Genomic DNA, 18,139 nt, shown 5'->3' with positions numbered 1-18,139 from the left:
GAATAATTTCCCTATCATCATTATGTCTTCTCAAAAAATAGAAACATCAATGATGTTATCAAAATTATAGTGGGAATCAGATGAAATAGGACTAAGTACTCTATCAGGTCAAACCTTCACTGCAAATGCTCCATTTCTCATTGCTATGAAAATAGGATGTCATTCTTATGGTAAAGATATTTTAAGAAAATCCATATGCAGAAAAGTAAATGTTAAGAAGGGATCAAATGTGGTATTTTTATCACTACATAAGGGATATTATGGAGATAAAATGATTTTAGCTCTTAAGAATAGTATAAAAACAGGATTTTTCTATACATGTATCTATGTATCTATCTCTAGCTATCATCTATATATACAAGTTAAATCATGCCTGTAAGCTCACAGGAAAAGAAAAAAAAGATCTTTCTGTTACTGTTATCTTCTTGCATATCTTGCCAGCTCTACTTTAGTTCAATGTAATTAATGTATTTAGGAGTGTGTGGGTGTGTGCATTTTTTCTATTTGTTTGGTACACACATTAGTCTTATGCTTGGAAGGACACCTTAGAAATTAGGCCAGCAAAACGTGGCTGTTCATTTTCTTGATGTTTAGCTTTCTCCCTATGCTTATCAGAGCTCAAGAGCGTCATTTGTAAAGTCCCCAGATGATAAAAAACATTGAGGACCTTGTTAACTAGGAGCTTCTAGTCACTGAGGACATTGTTAACAGGGACCTTCCACTTACCCCAAGATGGATTCTTCAGGAGTGGGTATCGTAATTGATACATTTAAATAACTACAAGTATTCTAGGTGATATTTATCTTCATGGAATTGTGGAAAGCGTTGTTATATCTCACATAATACATATTTATCCACCACTTTTTTCCAAATTTGTGAAGAAAAACTATATTTTTAAAGTACTAAAAATACTAAAATACTAAATACTAAAATACTAAAAAACAAAATTTTTACAATACACTTATTTTACCTATATTTCTCCATATGTAATTGGGAAGAAGTGAAGAGTGTATCATAAAAAAAATGATTACTGCTAGTATATACTCCAGAAAAGTTTTGGGGAATTAAGCTGTGATCTATGTATTTTCATACTTCTTAGTCTCTGTCTATTTCTATGAGAAAAACAGGTATCTGAATTCAATATATTTATAGGTTTATTGAATATCTAATAATTTAAAACATAATAGTTGATTTTAAAATGAAGGACATAAATAATATATAGACTAAACATAGTTATTTAAAATAAGTTAACTTTAATTTTGGATAGTAACTTCTTTTTAAACTTTCCTTTATACTTAGCAAAAAATATATAACAGATCTGGAAAAAAGATATAGCTTAATAGAATATTCATAACCTCTTTTCAGTCAGATACTCATGGCAGTCAAGGGAAGTCACATTAACTCTATGTGTCTCACTTTTTACTTTAATTTTTTTTCTGTAAATTGTAACAAAAACATTTGCTCTTTCTACCTCATCAGGTTTTAGTGAGAATAAAATGTTTTAAATATACTCTGTAACTCATGAAACCTCATATAGTTCACATAATTTTTATGCTCTGATAAAACACATGATTAATCTGAAAAATTTTACACTGATAGTGAATTCAGTGAAACATCATTGAAATTGTAAGTTTCCTGCATGGTCATTAGATAGCATACTCAGTATCACGTATAAGTTCAGTTCTTAAATTGACACTGATACGATGCTAAAATTAATTACTCTTATATCAACTCCAAAATGGCTGAGGGAATAAAGTTAAATTGAAACCCAGTGAAAACATTTTTTTGGAGGATGAGGTTATTTGTGCAGATGCTTTTCCTTCTGATCTTCTAATACAGAGATTTAATACTTAGGGATGTTAAAAATTGGACAGCTGATCTGTTCTTTAGACATTCATTCTCAACTATTAGGATCATCAAGCCTTTGGCAGCTGCTCAATTGCAGTCAATAATTGGGCTTATCTGGCCCTCAAAAATCATCACACGTCCTTGGAAGTTCTGCCTCTGTGATTATATCTCCTAGTGATCTGCTGGCAACAACAGTTAACATGTCAGATTCATCTCCACATATGTTTACCGTCGGAACATAGGTATTCAGAAAACATTTCAATATTACTTTGAAGATGTCTTATCTAGTGTTTTCACTTTTATGTCTTTGAAAATATTTTTAAGAAAGCAATAATTGGCTCCATAATTAATAGCCTGAGACAAAAGGTGATTCCTATTGCTGTGGCAAGCTGGTATATAACACCATCCAGCACCCTCTCACAGGGAACAATTTGAGGTAATGAATTATGACAGGAACATTGTTGTTTGTAAAATAATTAGGTGATAAAATAGATGAATTATTAGGCTTTTATATTATAAACTGGTTGTTCTGTGATATGAAAGGTTGCAGGTTTTTTCTTTCCTCATTTGAAATCCACCTTGTGTATACAATCATAAATTATGCCTTCCTAGTCTGATTGCCTAAAATTCTTGTATGACAACAATAGCAACACTTACAATTAGCTCAAGAATGAAAGTATATCTGGCTAATTTCACATGGAATACTTCTGTTGCTTTAATTAACTTATCCCAATAAAACAATTTGTTCTTTTTTAGTATTGTACATTTTACAATGAAATATAAAAATTAAGTCAAGTTAAAAGTATGACCTACAAGAAAAAGCATGTTGAATTATAAATTATGGTTGTTGAATTAAATGTCTTTAATTTGCAAAAAGGAGGTAATAATATAAATTTAAAAAACTAAGAAACTAATGAAGAACATAATTATACTTTGAAGTCCTTTATTTTTCTCAAGTTTCCTTTGAATGTCTGGTACCAACTCTGATTCTGCAATCTGAATATTCAAGCATGTAAAATTGTCTCTCATTCTCCATGCTAGCTTCATGGATACTTGAATGAGGTTATTGTTCCTAGGATTTTATATCATCTTTTCCTTATATTTCCCCTTTCATTCCTTCCCATTCTATAAAACAAAAAGACAACAGAATTTAAGTTAGCACTCTTGATTGTCTTATATAAGCTCCCACACACTATATTTATACAAAATAGAAGTTGTTGCTTTATAATACAGCAAACTTGAAAACTCTTGCCCCTTGTAAACATGACCTGTATGAATCATTAATGACATGAGAGAAATCTCCTGCTAAGAAAATAAATGATCTGCTTTCTGCTGAGTGGGAAGCCCTGACTTTTGATCACAGGCAAGGTAATAGGATCAGGCATCAAATAAGGTCATGAAAACAGGAGACTGTTTAGAATTTCCAGGAGGAAGATTTATTTTTCTTTATTTTTCAATAATTTCAAAAGGTCATTACTAGGAGGGCTACTAGCATCTTCAAACATTAATAAAAATTGCTGCAGTACAACACATTATTTGAGGAAATGTGAGATAAAGGTCAAAAAACCAAATTTTTATTTGGTATTTGTTTCAACCTAACTAATAAAACAACAGCTTGAAATTTATCCAAAAATGATTTGGAATACCAAATGTGATTTAAGATGTCAGGATACATAGAAAACTGGAAAATCTTCGTAGCAAATGGTGAAGTCTTAGCACAACTTGCCTCTATCCAAGATTTTACTAGTATCTCCATATATTTTACTGGTACCTCCAAACATTTCACTGGTACCTTCAAAGATTTTACAGGCACTAAAAACCATCTATTAATACTTGAATCTTATCTATAATCTATACCTCTGAAAACATTGTTTAAATATTATTAAATAAAGTGTTATAATGTAAACTGTTCTACTTTATTAGAGGATTTTAAAATTTAAATTTCTTTTCTGTTACTTTTATTGCTCTATGAAGAAAATTCATTAAAGCTCTTCATCCTTTTATGAAGTCTTCTGCCATTTCCTACAACTCTTTTAACATAGTACTTTCTGGTGCTTCTCAAATTACTTTCTTATGTATTCAAGTTATTTATTATTTTATTTTGGTTTTTATTTATTTTGTAAAGCATGTATTTGATGATTAATTCTTATATGTCTGTTTATTTATAAATATTTTACATGGCTTCTCATTTCTGACTTTTAAATTAATAAACATTAATTTTTTTCAACTTCCATTTATTTTCTTCAGTTTTGATATTTTTATTTTAGGGATGCATTTAGTCCTTAACTCAATTGGTTGTGATTGGTTTAGAGTTCTTAACTTTACATTTAAAAATTAGGTAAATTCTTCTTAAACATAATAACATTTTAAAACTCTAAATATATATTATTTTGAGGAAAAAAAAGAGTTATTTTTGTCTTACATGAGCCCAGACACCCAATGTCTCCAGCATAGTTGGAAAACCAAGAACCTAGACCAGGGCAGATGGACAAATGCACTGTAAAATACTATTTTTTTTAGAACAAATAATTGAGGAGAAGAAAAGTTTAGAAGAAGAAAAGGCTAACACAGTAGTCCCACTTTATCAGTAGTTTCACTTTCTGCCATTTCTGTTTTCTGTGGTCAGCCATTGTTAGAAAATATTGAATGAAAAATTTTAGAAACAAACAATTCATAAATTTTATATTGCATGTAGTTCTGAGTAGCGTGATAAAATGTTGGGTCATCCTGCTCTGGACATGGGTCATTCCTTCATCCAGCATATCCGTGCTGTGTATGCTACCTGCCTGACAGTTTCTCAATAGCCTTCTTGGTGATCAGTTCAACAGACCACAACAGTAATAAAATAACAAGGGTGAGTCAATTATAATATGATATTTTGAGAGGGAGAAAGATCACATCCACATAACTTTGATTACACTATAATGTTAAAATTCTTATATTTTATTAATATTGTTTATCTTATTGCATGTAATTTATAAATTAAACTGTAACATGAGTATCTATGTACAGAAAAACATAGTATATATAAGATTAGATACTATCCACAGTTTTGGGTATCATTTGGGAGTGTTGGAACAAATCCTCTACTGAGAAGAGAGAACTCCTGTAATAGCTGTTTAGAGAAATATTAGATAGCACTCAGGCAATGCTAAAATTTCTCATATGGTAAAAATGAGATTCAAGCAAAAATTATTATTAAATGTTGAACCATGTAGTCAATGTAAAGCCAAGTATACATGCCAGTAGTTTCTGATTATAATGTAACTCTTCCTTGAAATACAACTTTTTGCCTGCCTATTAGGCTGCTCTAAATATAAATAAAAGAACCAAGAGTAAACTAGACCTGTGAGCATTAGCAAGTTAAATAAGTAAATAAGCAAACAATAAAAATACATCAATCCATAAGTCATATAAATATCCAGTACAAGAACTTGATCATGTCAAGAAGTTGATCAAAGTGAGTTGATAGCAAAGGAAAACCAGCAGGAATGTAAGAACTATAAAATATCACCTATTTTTGAAACTGAGTGTTTGCATTTTCCCTGGTGGCAGGTGTCCATCCTGAGCTGCATGATATGACATGATTTACTAGGCATTTCTGATATAAGACATAACAGCTATAAAGGATCAATGGTATGGGGTATAGGCATATGTGAATGATATTCAGAGTGTTATATAAAGGATCTCAGACTAGGAGATTTAATGCTAATGTAAAGGAGCCAGCAGATTACATGACTATCTCTTCCTTCAATTTACAGGTAAAATACATATTGAAGAAAACAAATGACAGAGCACATTCCAAAAGAAAGAAAAGTAAAGCCTTCAGGATTCAGACATAATGAACTAAACAAAATATACAACCTGAATTAGTACAAATGGTTCAAGAACTAAAAATAAGCCAATAAATAAAATCTATGTATTAAGGGTTGATATTGTAAATATAATGCAGGAAAAATAAGCTACAAAAAAGAAATCAGTTGACAAATTAGAAATAAAAATAAAATTGAAAGGTAATAGACAAAATATAAATTAAAAATAACACATTGAAAAATGTAGGTACACTAGAACTTTGTAAGTTTTTTTTAACAAATGCAAATAAGTTGTTCAAACTGATAGAAAAAAACAGACCTTGATAAATCAAGGAAGATTCTAGAGTAATAAGAATAAATCAGCACTAAGAGAATACGACACAGTAATATCAAAAATATACCTTAATGAATGATAAGGTGTAAGCATTTGGGGAGCCCTCCCACCCCCTGGCAAAAAGGAAATAACAGAGTATACAAATCAGATGACACAAACCTGCATAACAAAGTTCACACTAGACATTCTGGAAGATCCTCTATCCTCAATGCTTATCCTTACACATATAAACATGATCAAGATGAAGGAAGGTTATAATCACATAATATCTCACTATGTTCCACTCTATCTCAAGTGAATAAACTCCTTCTTTTGGAATTCTGTCCATTTAATGACAGTAATAAGAATGCTGCTCTTTTTTAAAACTAGAATTTTCTTTAAGTACTCAGAATGTAATAATTGTTCTCAAGCATGATGATTGGGTGTTTATGAGCACATGTGAGTTGTACCTCCTTCAAATCCTGTTTTGGCGGCAGCACGTTACCCATCTGACATGAAAGAAAATAAGAGAAAAAATGAAAATTACCTGCTAAGGTTAAGTGATATATGTGTGTGTGTGTATATATATATATGTGTGTGTGTATGTATATGTGTATATATATATATACACACACATATATATGTGTGTGTATGTATATATGTGTGTGTGCATATATATATACTTAAAGTAGTATTAATCCATGAAATGTGTACTTAGTATTGTGTGTGTGGATATATATATATCCACACATATATATATGGCTTTAAGCACTAGTGTTAACTGGAAATGTGTTAGAGTTACACAGCTGCCTAGGCTCACTTGCATAGATTCAATAAGAAGACAATGAGATGCACTCAAATGGTTCTAGACAGTATTGCTCACCACATGGCAGGCAACGTGGGTTCATAGTTCTCTTTACCTTCCAAATCCCGTGGGGGTGGCGCGGGTAAATATTTTGTGTTACAGATTGATATTTTATATATTGAAATCTTAACTTTTAATGTGATGACATTTGACGGTGTCTTTAGAAGGTAATTAGGTCATGAGGATGAAGCCTTCATGAATGGAATTAGTGCACTTATAAAAAGAACCCCAAAGAACTCTTTCTTCCTGTTTTTGCCAGGTGAGGTTACAAAGAGAAGTGGCACTCTGCCACCCGGAAAATGGTCCTCACCAGAACCAACCATGCCGGCACCCTGATCTTGATCTTACAGCCTCCAGAACTGTGAGAAATAAGTTTCTGTTGTTTATAAGCCACACAGTTTATGATACTTTGTTATAGCAGCTTAAACTGACAAGGACTCTGCACACACAGGGGTTTATGTCACAGCTGAGAAACACTGCACTGTAAAAACCCTCAATTGTATAAGGGATCTGTCAGAAAACTTGCCCATCCTTATCTCCAGAGAAACTCTGCCTTGGAATGTAAGGCTATCCCTTTGCGAAGGAGAAGGAAGACTTTACTCTCCTAGAATGTCTCTGAAGAGAAAAACATTCTCTATGTCTATTACACTGATCAGACAAGAAATCTCTTTCCTAAGGAGTGATACACTATCTCTAACTTCCAAGGCTCTTTGTTATACAAGATTCTTGAAAAGAGCATCTGAGGTGGTAAAAACACCACAGAGAATTGCTTCCAAACAAATAAAAATGATCAGGTTTCTGTGTAGAAAATTGTCAATTCTGAGTGTTAGCTTGATGCTGCATTATTCTTTGCAGTGTTTAAGGTTTTTCATGAATGAAAAAAAGGCATGTATTCAGATCATGTAGTGATTATGAACTTAATAAATCATTGATAATCATCCATTTTAGTGTAGGAGGTTCACCTTGATTCCCACATGGAATAAATACGCTGTATAATCTCCCCTTTAACCCAGGCTGATAGCTGAGGATCAACTACTCGAGGTAAACTGAGACTCGAGGATTAGTAAAGAAATCCAGATAATCAGATAACTTGAGCTTGATTTAGGTCTGTATGTATCATTGAACATATGCTGCTGAATCATTTCACCTTTCAAAGTACTGTATCAGCCATGGTTAATTCAGGAGAAAAGAAATCATACAAGGTCTTCACATGGGGGATTTTATAAGAGACCACAATGGTTTTACAAGAACTGTCAAACTAAAACAGCAAAAAGGGAGCACTAAGCTAACCCAAAGATTATAACTGATGAAAACAAAGATGAGAAAAGAAGTGGGAAGAGCAAGGCCTGAGAGTTCCTTGTGAGGCCCTGTGGGGTTGGCACTCAATCTCCAAAGAGGAGGTGCCTCTTGGTTGTTGGTTCCTGTAAGAAGGGTGATGAGGCTGAAATCAGGACTGGCAAAAGAGGCTGGAGACTGGAGACCATTCTCTCTTTTGAGTTATGCTGATGTGAACAGCAGAAAAAATGAAAGAAAAAGAGAAGAAAACATAAACGGGGGAGAGTTCCTTCTCACTTCATTCATCCTCCTCTTCAATGCCTCCAATGGACATAATCATGGAAATCAGGAATACAGTTTGCAAAATTTTAGTCCCAGCATCTCAGAGTAGAGTATAAGGAATGGATTTTATGCTGAAAGACAATGAGTACATGACTATCAAAATTACTAACTATAAGGTCATTTTCAAGGGACTTTAATCCACTATTTTAATGGGAATATTTACCGAGGCTTCTAGTTTTCTTTTTGAAAACCAATAAACTTCAAGGTGACATTACTAAATATTTCTTCTACTGGGAAACGAAACTTAATGGTAACAGAAACTGATGTTTTGTCAGGAAAACATTTTTTTTCTGAATTTATTATTAGTGTAGAATGCACACTTTTGCATGGAGGAATGATTTCATTCCATTTCTTTAAATTAGACACAGAATCTAATATGAGCGTTGCAATCTGCTGTGGAATATGTCCTTTGAGATGTCTGTTTCCCTTTTTCCCATATTCTCATTATAATATATAGCTTTTCTTATTTTACCTTCTACTTCCCAAGGAGTGGAGAATATAGAATAAATAAATAAGATAGTCTTAAATTAAAAATTTCCTCTTATGTACACTGCTCTTAGAATTTGTTTCAGCTTATTTGTGATTCATCTTGTTGCTATTTCAAATTCTAGTATAAAGAACATACTTATAAATACCATTCATTTGTGAAAAAAATCTAAAAGGAATAGCAATCTCTTCATTGTCCTGTGTATTAATCCATTTTCATGCTGCTGATAAAGACACAACTGAGACTGGGCAATTTACAAAAGGAAGAGGTTTAATGGACTTACAGGTCCACATGGCTAGGGTGGCCTCACAATCATGGCAGAAGGCACTTCTTACATGGCGGTGGCAAGAAAGAGAATGAGGAAGAAGCAAAAGCAGAAGCTCCTTATAAAGCCATCCGATCTCATGAGACTTATTCACTATCATGAAAACTGTATGGGGAAAACTGCCCCCATGATTCAATGATCTCCCACCAGGTCCCTCCCCCAACACATGGGAATTATGGGAGTACAATTCAAGAGGAGATTTGGGTGAAGACACAGAGCCAAACTATATCATTCCATGCCTGTCTCCTGCCAAATCTCATGTCCCCACATTTCAAAACCAATTATGCCTTCCCAACAGTCCCCCAAAGACTTATTTCAGCATTAACTCAAAAGTCCACAGTCCAACATCTCATCTGAGACAAGGCAAGTCCCTTCCACCTATGAGCCTGTAAAATCAAAAGCAAGTTAGTTACTTCCTAAATACAATGGGGTACAGGCATTGGGGAAATACAGCCATTCCAAATGGAGAAACTGGCCAAAAGCAATGGCTACAGGCACCATGCAAGTCTCAAATTCAGTGGGGCAGTCAAATCTTAAAGCTCCACAATGTTTTCTTTGACTCTGTGTCTTACATTGGGGTCATGCTGATGCAAGAGGTGGGTTCCCATTGTCTTGGGAAGCTCCCCTTTTGTGGCTTTGCAGGGTATAGCCCCCCTCCTGGCTGTTTTCATGGGCTAGTGTTGAGTGTCTGTGGCTTTTTAGGTGCATGGTGCAAGCTGTTTGTGGATCTACCATTCTGGGGTCTGGAGGACAGTTGCCCTCTTCTCACAGCTCTACTAGGTGGTGTCCCAGTAGGGACTCTGTGTGGAGGCTCTGACCCCACATTTCCTTTCTTCACTGCCCTAGTAGAGGTTCTCCATGAAGACCCTGCCTCTGCAACAAAATTCAGCCTGGGCATCCAGTCTTTTCCATACATCTTTTGAAATCTAAGTGGAGGTTCCCAAACCTCAACTCTTGTCTTTTGTGCACCTGCAGGCTCAAGACCACGTCTAAGCTACCAAGGCTTGGGGTTTCCACCTGCTGATGCAACAGCCTGAGCTATACCTTGGCCCCTTTCAGTCACAGCTGTAGTGGATGGGGCACAGGACACCAAGTCCCTAGCCTGCACACAGCAGAGGGACCCTGCGCCAGGCCCACAAAACCATTTTTTCCTTATAAACCTCTGGGCCTGTGATGGGAGGAGCTGCTGCAAAGGTCTCTGACATGCCCTGGAGACATTTTCCCCATTGTCTTGGTGATTAACATTTGATTCCTCATTACATGTGCAAATTTTTGCAGCCTGCTTGAATTTTTCTTCAGAAAATGGAATTTTCTTTGGTATTGCATTGTCAGGCTGCAAATTTTTCAAACTTTTTTGCTCTGTTTCCCTTTTGAAACTGAATGCCTTTAACAGCACTCAAGTCACTCTTGAATGCTTTGCTGCTTAGAAATTTCTTCTGCCATATACCCTAAATCATCTCCTGCAAGTTCAAAGTTCCACAAATCTCTAGGGAAGGAGCAAAATGCTGCCAGTCAAATAGAGCAAGTGTAACCTTTACTCCAGTTCCCAACAAGTTCCTCATATCCATGTGAGACCACCTCAGCCTGGATTTCATTGTCCATATCACTATCAGCATTTTTGTCAAAGCATTCAACAAGTCTCTAAGGCGTTCCAAACTTTCCCACATTCTTCTGTCTTCTTCTGAGCCCTCCAAACCGTTTCAACCTTTGCCTGTTACCCAATTCCAAAGTCATTTCCACTTTTTCAGGTATCTTTTCAGCAGTGCCCCACTCTACTGGTACCAATTTACTGTATTAGTACATTGTTTTCATGCTGCTGATAAAGACATACCTGAGACTGGGCAATTTAAAAAAGAAAGAGGTTTAATGGACTTACAGTACCACATGGCTAGGGAGGCCTCACAATCATGGCAGAAGGTGAAAGTCACTTTTTACTTGGTGGTGGTGAGAGAGAATGAGGAAGAAGTGAAAGTGGAAACCCTTTATAAAACCATCAGATCTCATGAGACTTATTCACCACCGTGAGAACAGCAGGCGGGGAACTTCCCCCATGATTCAATTTCTCTCACAAGGTCCCTCCTGCAACATGTGAGAATTATGGGAGTAAAATTCAAGAGGAGGTTTAGGTGGGAACACAGAGCCAAACCATATCATCTTGCCCTGACTCCACTGTCATTATTGAATGTTCACTTGTGTGAAGCAAGGTATGCTCAAACTTACAGAAACCTTTGCAAATCTCAGCCCATTTTCTTGAGTAGTGGCTATGATATTGTACCATGTGTTTACATTTGACCAAGATTTTTATTTGTAAAAATATATTCTTTAAAAGTAATTGAGTGTTCACAAAACTAGAATGTAAAATGCTTTTTTTTGCATTGATTTAAATTTTAAATCACCAAAATGACTATCATTAAATGAACTTCAAGCTTCAAAAGTTGATATAATAGCCATTAAAAAGGAACAAAGTATATTTATATATACTCTTCTGGAAAGGTCATGAACACCCACTTAAGTAAAAAGAATAAAACCAGTATGTATAATATCATTATTGCCCAACTATATATGTGTATATGAACAAATGCATGCATTCAAAAGACATGAAAAATGATTTTTGTTTTAAAATGAAGATTTAGAATGGGGCTTAGTCATTGAATTAGTATTTATGAGAATAATGAACTAACTAATCCACAAAATAAATAAATAAATTAGATTTAGCATTAATACATAGCAAACAAGGAGAATGTCGCACTCACATATTTTAAACTTAAAAACTGAAGATGAGTGTCAGAAACAGAATCAAGGGAAGACTAATCTTGTGCTTCTCTAACTCAAAAGGAGATAATGCAGTGTTATCTTATCTTTTAGAATCCGTATGAGTGACACCAAATTATCTAGAAGCTACCTCAGAGGAGATCTTCATCTTTTCCATCTCTAGCAAGCAGGGAACGGACAAGGCTGGGGGAGATAATGTTTTCACTGAGAGTACGTCATGAGGCTAAACTTTCCTGGTCAAAGCATAAACTCCAGGAATCATCAATGAATAGTAAAAATACATCAAATGGGTAGGAAGTGTCACCAGTGTGATTTGCTTTTCCCTTTGTTCAGTGCAGTGAACTGTTTTTGATTGTTGACACTCAAAATATGATTATAAGACCAGTAACACTGGCATCACCTGGCAGCCTGCAATAAAAGTAGATTCAAGGGCATCCATTGGCATTTTAATAAAATCTCATTGTAATTTCTATAGAAATGGTTATTGCTTAAAAATACTATTGTAGTGGACTTTAACAACACATTACATAATATTATGTAACACTGAAGTAGGGAATCAGCAGGAGAACTTGTTTTCTCAGCATTGGTTACAAGACCCTGCTGATCAAAATAGAATTTGATGAAAACAGATGCAGCAAAGAAACAGGCCCCAAACAGCTAAAACCAAGATGGGGATGAGAGTGACTTTTAACTAGTTTTCCTCACTGCTCATTATATAGTACTTATAATGCATTAGCATGCTAAAAGAAACTCCCATTCATGGCATGACAGTTTACAAATGCCATGGCAACGGCTGGAAGTTACCTTATATGGTTTAGAAGGAGAGAAACCCTCAGTTCTGGGAACTCCACACCCTTTTTCCAGATGACCATCCCCTTATTTAGCATCTAATCAAGGAATAGCCATAAATATAGCTAGCCAGCAGTCCACGTGGAACATTGCAACCCCTCTGTCTATGGAGCAGCCATTTTTCTGTGTTCTGTTGCTGTAATAAACTCACTTTTGCTTTATTTTGTTGGATAGCTCTTGAATTCTTTTTTGTGTGAAGCCAAGAACCTCCCTGCCCTGGCTGAGCACCAATTTGGGGATTTGCCTGCATCAGTACTGTAGGACCCAGTTCTATTAGAAAAGAACTGAAGCTGAGACCTCCTCTTTTACCTCACACTCAGTCTAAAAAACCAATGTCAACACAGCCACATTTTCAGATGGGAAAAAAAGCTAAATTTAGGTAAAGAGATAGAAAAAGAAGATTCTATAAATTTCTATAAAAAGTTATGTTAGCAAGGTAGAGAGGTTTAGCAACTATATAAACAGTATTTAAAAATAAGCAAATTAAAGAATATAATTGGCAAAAGATAAGTGACTATCTTAGACAAGAGTAAATCATTGTCGAATGAATAGAAGTAAATCCTCCACTAGGGACTTACTGTATAAGTACTTAATAGAAGCATTAATTTATCAAACAAGTGTGTAAAAACCAGATGGCAATACAACCCAGGAAGATGAAAATGGTGACTGAAGAGCTGTGGAAACAAATTGAGGGACAAAATTACCACAGTACAAAAATAGTAAATGCACTCTAAACAGAACAAAACAGAACAGATGTGGCTGAAAATAGAATCACTGACACAGTGGAGAAAATGCCTATTAAAATTACGTGAATTCAGAGGAAAAAGGCCCAGATCAAAGCAGTTCGATGAATCACAATAGATGAAGAGAACAGAGATGTTCCAAGATGAGAATAACTGTTATCTGTGATGTAAAAACTTCAATAGAATTAACAAAAGTCATACATGAGAAACGGATGAAGATTTCCCAGAAATTTTATAATATATTTGCACAATGACAGACTACACAGTGTTCCAGAAATTACAATTTGCGGAACAATTTGGCCCAATAAATAATCTGGTGATGTAATTGAAATTGGAGAATTAGGTATTATCTGTCATACAGGAAAGAAGAGAAAGTTATGTACAAGAAGGAAGTGTCAGAGTAGCCTCAGATTTATCCACAGAAGTGTTCAATGATGGCAGATAATAGTGTTATAGCTACGAGATTCTGAAGAAAATAAGAGGTAAGATGTACTCAAGACCTATACATTCAGGTATTAAATGTTATTCAAGCATTAAAATGTACCCTCACTCTTGATATCAAAATAAAAAATAAGAGAAGAAATAAACAACCGATAGGCCTTTCTGGAAAAAAAAAAGAAAGAGAGAGATAAATAAAGAGACAAACAAAACACATTTTTGACAATTAAAACAATCAAATAATGGAAAAATAAAGCAATCATTAGAATCTAAACTAAATAAACAGAAATAAAACTAAGGAACCATGGTAATGAAAATTAAGCAAAAATACACATCTTAAGTACGTCAGTAATGTCAATAACCTTGGAGGAATAAAATAAAGTACAAGATTGTGCAGGTGTTAAGTAAATTAAAATGGAGACAAGGTCTAGAGAATTTGTGAGCAGAAAAAGCCAGTTAGGCCTTGAAAATAACCTTAGCATTGCTTAACTTGCAAGCACAGCAAAACTTAAACATGGGCCATGTCTTGTAAATGCTTGTATTAAGGAAAAATAAAACTTAGACTCTATCAGTCAGAAGCTGCCAACTAACTTACATAACAAGAACCCATTCAGCAACATAGACAAAATAAAGACAATTGCATAACTGTAACCAATGAAATCTTTTCTTGGCTTTACTTCCATGTCTGTCATTTAAAAGCATCTATTGGAGCTCCTAAATCACTTCTGGTTAGGAGCTGGAGCTGCTCAATTCATGAATCAAGGTTTATTCAAATAAACTCTTTAACATTTTATTGTGCCTTAATTTATCTTTTAGCACAGGTTATGCTAGCTCTACTTGAAATATTAAAACTTCCAGGATGGGTGTGGTGGCTTATGCTTGTACTCAGCATTTTGAGAGGTCAAGGCAGGCAGATCACTTAAGCTGAAGAGTTCTATACCAGCCTGGGAAACACAGCAAAATCCCCTCTTTCCAAAAAAAAAAAAAAAAAAAAAAGCCAGGAGCCAGGAGTGGTGGGACACATCTGTATTCCCAGCTACTCAGGAGGCTGAGTTGGGAAAACCATCTGAGATCGAAAGGCAGAAATTTCAGTAACCCATAATCACACCACCGCATTCCAGCCTGGGTGACACAGTAAAACCCTGTTTCAAAATAACAGCAGTAACAACAGCAAAATTCCAAACTCTCAATATTAAAAAAAAAAATCTTCTTAAATTTTGAGGTATCTTTTATGGAAGGAGTATGTCTTAAGAAGAACAGATATTTATTTGTACAGTTAATTTTTTAAAAAAACTAGAATGTACTAGTTTTTTCCCTTTAAATTCAAGTATACTAAATAAAGTTTATATTAAAATCATCACTCATGGCCCAGTTTTAAATAAAATACCTTCTTTTTGTTGATTTTTCTTTCTTGCTTTCATCATTTCTTAGTTCCTTTCTATTTGTCTATTTTCTAAAAGCATAATAAACCATCTGGAATGCTCTTTTGTAATGGTTGAAATGTCATTTCAGGCTTTTTTGGCTTGTTTAAAGTTGTTCTTGATATGATTTTTATATTTCTTTTTTTTTTTGAAAAGACAATCATTATTTAAAACAAAAAGGCAAAAATAAGGTCTAGGCAGAGTAATTTCAAAATGTAAATATTAATTTTCTGATCAGGGAATTGGACTGAATGTATGTAGAACTCATAAGTAGATATGTTAAAATTATTGCTTCACAGTATTTATACTATTTTAACAAATTTGTTACTAGCATAAACTATTCATTACTAGAAAAATATCATTTGTTGTTAATTATATGAAACATGTTTTTTAATCTTTGCATTTTACATATTAATGGAAAAGCTTAGCTTTTTTTAAAACATATATGGAGCTATTTTTTAGCTGGAGAAAGTTAGGGAAAAATACACACATATGGTTTGGTTAGGAAGGAATTAGTCCTATTACTCATAGCTTTGTACACCAGGCAAGTTGCTAGAATAGTCGGCAATCCTTAAAATGTGTATGTATGAAAATAATTTCTGTTAACAACAGATTTTTTTTGTTGCATGGTCTCATTTTGGGTCCACATAAGATGCTGCTAAAACAATTTGAGATGACATAACTGTTACTGTAGTTCAACATTTGAAAGCGCTAATCTATCTTGAAAGTCATAATTGTTTGTTTTGTAAATGATGATTTCTGTACATTTCAAATTCTATGCTATATTTAATTTTGTATAAAATTATATATATTATACTACTTAATACCTTAATTTCAGGTTTAATTAAGGGTTAATGCCTTAATTATTAAGAGTTCAAATGACTTCTGTCTTTTCCTTGGGCATTTTTAAACTACTTAGCTTTATCTTTAAACCAAAGTAACTCCTTACAAGATTTTTGTTTAGTAGAATTGCTTGAAACCTGGAGGAAGAGGTTTCAGTGAGCCGAGATCATGCCACTGCACTACAGCCGGGGCGACAGAGTGAGACACCGTCTCAGAAAAAAAAAAAAAAAAAAAAGGTTTTTGTTTCATGTGATAGTGAAGCAAAGAAAGTCGTGAAGAAAAGTCTTTCTCCAAAATATTCTTAACTTACATTTGGGTAATTTTATTACAGTGAATTGAGATAAGCAGCCACTGAGTAATAAGGCTAATATATCACTTTGTTATTCTTTCCCAACTAAAGGATTGAATGAAACATATGCTCAGTTCCCTCTCCCTGTGCTTTCAGACATGTATTCACACTTTATCATACAATCCTCAACGGATAGTTGCTTTAAGATCAATATATTTACAGAATAGTAAAAATAATTTGCATGCAATTATTTTCCAAGTCATAATGTTCTGAGAGCTTGCCTTACTCAGAAAAAAAAAATACAAAAAACAGACAAATGCCTTTTTATAATAATATTAGATAAAATATTATGTTGAGAATAAAATTCAATTTTATTTATTTGAGTTCCTGTAGCAAGAATTCATTTTGATTACAAACATCTCCAAGTTTTGAGCCATGGGTAATCAACATATATTAGACATAATTTAATTGAACAAGAACTTTACTGTGAGTTTTAAAATAAGAAATATGTTCTTTTCTCCCTCTCTCCTTCCTCTCTCTCTCTTCTTTTCTTTCTTGCTTGTTTGTTTGCTGGTAGAGAAAAGTTAGTTCTCAAGGTGATATATACAAAAATAGAGGGCTGACAGTCTGGAACGACAAACTGGACTGGTCATTGGGACACTAGTGCTGTCATTCTGTTCTGAACAACCTTCTATTATTTCTAAGTCTTGCATGTGATACTACTGAGATTGTTTTCCATGCCTCTCAGCAACACAGGTAATAAGAATTACACTCTATCAGTGGAGGTAAGTCAAATATATATATATATATATATATATTTAAATTAACTAGATACAAATTATTAGTTATCAAGATAGTAAGTAAAACAGTTTTTCTTGTGGAATATGTAATTTTCACTGTATTTGACAAGTTTGAAAAACAGATATTCTTTCTGATATCGTTCATTCATTTATTCAGTATTTATTAAAAGCATAATATATCCTAGTGATATGGTTTGACTATGTTCCCACTCGAATTTCATCTTGAATTGGGGCTCCCATAATTCCCATGTGTTGTGGAAGGGGCCCGCTGAGAGAAAATTGAATCATGGGGGCAGTTTTCCCCATAGAGTTCTCGTGGTAGTGAATAAGTCTCACGAGATCTGATGGTTTTATAAGGGGTTTCCATTTTTGCTTGTTTCTCATTCTCTCTTGTCTGCTGCCATGTAAGACATGTCTTTCACCTTCTGCCATGATTGTGAAGCCTCCCCAGCCATGTGGAACTGTGAGTTCATTAAGTTTTTTTCTTTATAAATTGCCCAGTTTGGGGTATTTCTTTATCAACAGTGTGAAAACTGACTAATACAGTAAATTGGTACTGGAAGTGGGGTGATGCTGTAAAGATACTCAAAAATATGGAAGCAAGTTTGGAACTGGGTAAACGGCAGAAGTTGGAACAGATTGGAAACCGCAGAAGGAGATAGGATAATGTGGACAAGTTTGGAGCTTCCTAGAGCCTTGGAGGGCTTAGAAGATAGG

The 18,139-nt window shown here is 34.2% G+C and overlaps 1 non-coding gene across 1 annotated transcript; it reads left to right on the top strand.

Moving 5' to 3' along the window:
- Positions 1–6,389: 6,389 nt before the first annotated feature.
- LOC112440000 (small nucleolar RNA U13) lies at positions 6,390–6,488 on the top strand. Its single transcript, XR_003028213.1, has one exon. It is a non-coding gene; the product is annotated as a small nucleolar RNA U13 (small nucleolar RNA).
- Positions 6,489–18,139: the final 11,651 nt, after the last annotated feature.

Source organism: Pan paniscus, chromosome 4 (assembly GCF_029289425.2).
Source record: "Pan paniscus chromosome 4, NHGRI_mPanPan1-v2.0_pri, whole genome shotgun sequence".
Taxonomy (NCBI): domain Eukaryota; kingdom Metazoa; phylum Chordata; class Mammalia; order Primates; family Hominidae; genus Pan; species Pan paniscus.
The sequence above is the reverse complement of the archived record's forward strand: the minus strand, read 5'-3'. Positions and strand labels throughout refer to the sequence as shown.